This window comes from Vulpes vulpes, chromosome 13 (assembly GCF_048418805.1).
Source record: "Vulpes vulpes isolate BD-2025 chromosome 13, VulVul3, whole genome shotgun sequence".
In the NCBI taxonomy this organism is placed as follows: Eukaryota; Metazoa; Chordata; class Mammalia; order Carnivora; family Canidae; genus Vulpes; species Vulpes vulpes.
The window spans coordinates 112,933,500-112,940,341 of NC_132792.1; positions in this window are offsets into that span (position 1 = coordinate 112,933,500).

Genomic DNA, 6,842 nt, shown 5'->3' on the forward strand with positions numbered 1-6,842 from the left:
CATTTATTTACTTTCTGTGGAACATCAGCCACACATATGTCCAGAAGCCTAATGGTGGTGGTGACTGACACAGGCCTGCCTTCTTGGATTCTTACCTCTGAGACCCTTTTCCATAATGTCAGAGCAAGCAGACGAGAAGCAAGGCCTGCAGAAGGAATGGTTATGTGAAGTGAAGAGTAGCTCTGCCCTGGAGAAAAGTAGATGAGTGGGAACCAAAGGACAGAACAGAAAGGCTGAGGAAGGGATGAGGGTTTCTGCAGCCAAGATAAAAAGAAAATTATGAAAGTGATAACATGAAATCCGCTCCCCTATTCCTTACATGGGACAAATTAGGAAAACCGACATTTGAAGCCGAAGTGTTGTTTGAGCTCTTGAGAATAAAGAGCAATTTTTCCCATTTCTTTTCTATAATTCTGATGATAGCAGATGAAGGAGGTTATTTAAAAGAGAGAAATATCTGACCATGGAGGCCAGAAAAGACTGGAACTGGGTAACAAAGGAAGCACTACAGGTTTTAAAATTTCTTGTTTAGTAATAGTGATTTTTCTCAGTGTTATCCCTCCGCGCTGCTATATGGCCTCAGCACGCAGAACTGCTTCACTGCTGCCCTGGCAGTTCCTGCAGTGTCTGGCCTCCAGGCCTCACACTGGTTGTTCTCTTGATCTGAAGTGCCCTTCCATCCTTTGCGGCTCCTTGAATTTCTGCTCCTTGAAGGTCCTTTGCGGGCATGTTAAAATCCTGGTTCTCAGCAAACCCTCACTTTAGTCACACCATAAAGAAACTATAGAACTTTAGAGAAGTCACTTCACTGATATTCCATCTCTCCACCTTCTAGAATGAGCAAACTGGAATTGATCTTTAATGTCACTTCTGTTTCTGACCCTCGAGTTAATTCCACAAGTACAACAATGTCCACGTACCTTGGAAACCTCTACCTCTCCCCACTTTTCAGGCACATTCCTTCAATTATGTTCATAAATTGCACAACATAACATATTGTGGTTAAATAGGAGTTTTGCAAGTGCTCAATTAATTTTTCTTTCTATTGGACTTTGAATTCATTATGATAGTACTATTTATACATTTATTTTTCTGTTCTCTAATGCTGTGCATTTTTAAGTTCTCAAATATTTGTGGAATGAATGGATAACCTAATAAATTTTGAGATTAAATTTTTTTTAAATTTTATTTATTTGAGAGAGAGAGAGAGAGAGAGAGAGAGCAAACATGAGAGAGCACAAGTAGGGGGAGAGGTGGAGGGAAGAGTAGGCTCCCTACTGAGCAAGGAGCCTGACTTTGGGGGCTCAATCCCAGGACCCTGAGATCACCACCTGAGCATAAATCAAGAGTCTGATGCTTAACCGAATGAGCCACCCAGGTGCCTCAAGATGAAATATTTTTAATAGATATGATGATGCAATAATGTGTCAGTGCACAGCCTACTGTTTTATGTTATCAGCAAAGAAGAACAGGTAGGAAGAATAATTGCTGCTTCTGTTATCTTCAGGTTATGGTTTTAAATAGATGACTAACTAATATTTCAAACTGCCTGACAATGAGGGCATGATGTGGTAAGTTTCTGTCTTCAGACATGTTTCATCAGGGTTTTTAATGGCCACTCTGTCAGAAGGAGTCACACATGGAAGAAAAGATTATTCTAATGGGCTTTCTAGTGGGCAGAAGAATGAGTTGATGAATCTAGAACCCTATGAAATTGATTGTTCATGCTGAAGGCCTGGAAGTCTAAGGCCACAATGTCTGTGCCCTGGTCTTGGCATCAGAAGCATGAGCTCAGGCTCAGGCTCTGCCAATAAAAGCCTATAGCTTTGGTCATATCTTACCTTCTAGGGTTTCAGATTATTCTCCAGAAAAATAAAGGTTAGCCAAGATAATTTCAAATATTCTTACCAGCTTTAAATGACTATATATATAAAAAATGATTGTATATCAATAAGAACTGAGATACATTTCATTTCTGAAAATACCAATAGATGATTATCCAAAGCCAAATAGCTATGAACCAATTCTGTACTTCACAAAATTAATCTTTGTTTTACAAAGGATTTCCTTGAGAAAGCATGCTTGTGAACGTTTATATCAATTTTTACTTACACACAGTTTTACTATCATGAAACAAAATTAGTAAGGATTTCACAAGTAGGGGTGAGGGGATTATAAACATTATCATCATTTATCATTATTGTTCAATTTCCTATATATAAACTACAGTGGCTAAAAATGATGATTTTACAGCTCTCCTATTAATCACAGAACTATTAATCCATTACTGAGTTTATGCCTGCTCCATGAAAAAATCCTGATGACTGAGAAAAAGATGAAAACATCAGGGTTGCTCAGAATGAGCTCTAATTGAAAGGGCTGGCTTCAGTGAAGTTTATGGTTTAAAGAGGGCTTTCATTTTATGGTTGGCTTTATTTCTTTAAGAGCTAAATTTTACTTCATTCCTCTCATGAATTGCCTTTCAGGAAACGAGGAAAATAAAATTCTCTATCAGAAAATAGTGAGAAATGACAGGCTTGGGACAGAGATAACATGCCAAGTCAGAGGTAGATGGCAGAAAAGTTGAAAGTCAGAAGTACACCTTTTCTACTCTAACTCTGGTTTTTATCCGCTTACATGCTTCCAGCATCCCTACCTCTCATTCAAGTGTTTAATGCCTTAGATAATCCCTGATTTCCGTGCCATCCTAAAAAGGGGTCTTATAAATTCATCTGCTCTGAGCTGCCGATGGTTAAACTTCTTCAAAATATCAAATCCATTATCTATCTAAGATTGAAGGAATTATAACCAGATTACTAAGGTGTGTATAAATCTTTATACTTAACCAAGCACCTTTTCCCATAAATTATCTGATTCTAACCTTACAATATTTTTTGAGGTACATATGTTAGATATTATTCATAGCTCTTATAAATGGTATGGGAAGTGGTTCAGAGGGTTTAAGTGGCCTATCCAGAATCACTAATCAGTGAAAGAAGATGAATTCCAATTCAAATTTCTCTATTACAAGAGGCTTTATTTATTTATTTTTTATTTTTTTATACAATATGGTTGGTGTTCTTTTTTTTTTTTAATTTTTATTTATTTATGTATTATAGTCACAGAGAGAGAGAGAGGCAGAGACACAGGCAGAGGGAGAAGCAGGCTCCATGCACTGGGAGCCCGATGTGGGATTCGATCCCGGGTCTCCAGGATCGCGCCCTGGGCCAAAGGCAGGCGCTAAACCACTGCACCACCCAGGGATCCCTACAAGAGGCTTTAAAATATGCTTTTGCTATAGCCATCCATGTGTCCTAACTCAACTTTTCCTCTTAGTGTTGTTTCCTCTTCTATTTTGCCTTTATTCATTTATCACATACATCTTCAATTTCATTATCAGAAAAGTCCTAAGTTAGAAAAAAGAAAAAAACAAAATAAAACAACTAATCCTTGGGGCAAATATCTAGTTTTCAGTGATAAATGGCCAAAATCCCTGCATGTCACCATCTGTGTTCTTACAGATTTCATGAAATAGTGCAATGAAAATGACATCTCATCCCAACTCCTTAACAGATTAGAAAACAGGATCTCTTGAACAATGTCACACATCTAATTAATAGTAGAACTAAGGCAGAAACTATAGATGCCAACACTGACCCTTGTACCTATTTTTATTAAAAATATTATTTTTCTCTTTAACGTTCTCTAAGAAAAGGAGTTCCATAAAGTTTTTTAGTACCCTGTTCTATTATTCCTTCTTACTAGAATCCTTTCTCTCTGTCCAACCAAACTATAAAAATTCCTAGTATCGTCTATGTCTGCCCTGCTCAGAAACCAATCAAGAATTACACTCCTGGGATCTGTGGGTGGCTCAGCAGTTGAGCATCTGCCTTCAGCTCAGGATGTGATCCTGGAGTCCTGGGATGCAGTCCCACGTTGGGCTCCCTGCAGGGGGCCTGCTTCTCCCTCTGCCTATGTTTCTGCCTCTCTCTGTGTCTCTCATGAATAAATGAATAAAATCTTAAAAAAAAAAAAAAAAAGAATTGCACTCCTGAGTTTAACACTTCATGTAGTGGTAGTGACTTGGGTGTCTAGTTGCTAACTGCTAAGGCTCATATGGGGAAATGCAAGAGGGACAGTGGCAAAGGGGTATTTTTGCCTTCTAAAATTTAGTTTAGTGGCCAGACTGTGAATGAAACTCAGCTGCTGTGCAATGTCCACACATCAATGAGGATAAGAAAATCACGTGGCGGATGTGGCAATGTGCCACCCAGACCCCCTTCAAGGAAAGAGCTGATACCAGTTGTGGGAAGTGAGGTCAGTGGCAATCTCCCATGGTTTCTGCTTAGCTCTATGGAGCTGGAGCCCCCTTTTACTTGAAGTCATGTTCTTCCCACTTCCTCAAGGGCAGCCCAAATCCCATGCCTGAGCAAGAGGGGGTATAAAGGTGACTCACTTCAGCCTGACAGATGACAGCCCTGATGGGTAATACTTGCTCCAGAGCGTCCTGCCAGCAGAACAGTATGCACCACAATTTGACGTTTTTCTCTGGCCAATTCTGTTTCCTCCCCGCTTTCCTTCGTAGTGATTGCTGATAAACATCTTGTATCCCAACTATTTCAGCCTCTGCCTTCCAGAAAACAAGTCTGCAACAGAGAGCTGCCGTGTTGGGACAACTGAAAGAGCAAATGTGCAGGGAGAGGCAGAAGCAAGAGTCCAAAAGAGAATTATGATAGCTTTGTATTTTCTGCTCTTGTTCTGAACCCAGCTATAATTCTGCCCTTTCATTCTGTGTGCCAACCTTGTGGATTAGAATAAGTCACTCTCATTATTTTTACTATTATTTCTTAATTTAATTCAAATCGGTTTTTGTCTCTAGCAACCATAGTCGTAACTATATAACTGAATGTGACTGAGTCTGTATATGTGGTACTGATACAAAGTACAATAAAAGCTAAAAGAATGAACATATTAGTATGAGCGTCTAAAGACAAGGATATAAACAAAAATGCTAAGATTTTAACCATTTGTTCTCTAGACCCACTCTTTCTCCCTGCCCCCCTTATTTGTTTGTTTGTTTATTTATTTATGCCCCATTTTTCCTCTCTGTATTTTCCTGGTCTCTTCCAACAACTGTTCCTCTCCAACAGCCTGAGATTGCTATGGTGCCAGAACAACAAATGGGGTTTCTAAGAGTGGTATGTCTATCTAGTCTGGGATATTACAAAGGACAGCTAGTGCCTGAATTGCAGATCTTATATGGCAATAGCAGAACGCGTATCAGAGAAAAGAAATAGATCATGAACAAGAATGTTCAGGTCCTGCTGCATTTTATTTCCATATAGAAGAAATTATACTCTACAGCCCAGTTAAGATAACCAATCCTTCTATGCTTTTAAGCCTAGTACCTTCGTATTCCTCCTCTCTTTCTAGTTCAATGACATCTTTCTCATCTTTCAAATCCTTAATTTACTAGTTTGGAAGCCCAATTAGAGGGGAAAAACATACCTAGTTTTACCTTGGTGTCTCCAAGGCTACGGGATCATAGGGGATATTTCACTGTGTGTTTCTCTGAACAGATAAGTCTATTTATTAATTAACGGATGTCTAGCCTTTGTCACTATAGTGTATTTTATATACATTGTTTTAATTTAACCCTGATGACGGGTTAGCTCTCGGATAAACTGAGACCCTCAAAGAGCTGCCCTCAGGCAGATCCAGAGCATGAGTCCAGTGGGGTCTTTTGCATTAAGAGGCATTTAACTTTCCACTAGGACACAGCTGCACCTTCGTTAGCAAGAATAGCAGTCAGTCTGCTTCTCATAGTTCCTCCCATAGTCAGCTGCTTCTAATAGTGAGTGAGAAAAGGAATACAGCAAAACTTCCTGGGATGCAAGCAGATGAAAATTACATGTCCTTATTCCGAAGATTTAACTTTGTTTTACTAACATAAAAATGAATGAAAAGCAAAGGAGGTTTTTCAAAGTTTCATTTCTCTTGTTGGAATAGGAAAAGACTCAGTCAGAAGCCCAAAGGAAATGCTCCAAGGAGATCTGCAGTCTCTTGGAAACCAGATCAGCTGACAAAACCCCAGGGTCTGGGGCAGCCACTACACTAAGTGATGAGTGAATGATTAGTGGGGACTAGGTGAGACTTCAAGCATCCTGGAAAGTGTAAAATAGCAACTGGTTCTTAAAAGGAAGCCTCAGTCTTGGAAAGGAGCACAGGATTCATCAGTGCATGAAAAGGCAATGTGGAGTCTTTGACCTAATCAGTGCCTGCAGTTACATTCTCAGCACAATGGTGTCTCCTGATGGTCTGGCACCTGCATTTTATGCTTCTCTTTTAATCTTTCAAGCTCTCCCTAGTTATCTGTTCTCAACCCCTCCCTGCTTCTTCCCATCTCCTCTTGAATGGTTCCAACTGACAGCTGCACAAGAGCCAAGGAGCTCACCCTGCCCTATGCTATACTCCATGCATTTCCCCCTTTTCCATCCTAATGATTGCTCATTCTATCTTATCCAGTTTACTTAATTACTACACATACATTTCTAAGAATCACAAATATAATCTAAATGACACATAGCTCAGCCTTTTAATTTACACTGCTCTTCTCTTGACATTTTTTTTCAGGACTGTGTGCAACATATGTTCCTGCAGGTCAGTGGGTCGTGTTTTATAATTCCCAGTGGGTTAGCATGTTACAAGGTCACTTACTATAAAGTGGCCTCTATAAAGTATGTGACCTTGTAACCTTGTAACATATAGTTACATATATGTTGCATACATACTTATTATATGTAAGTTACATATATACTTACTATAAAGTAACACATGGAGAG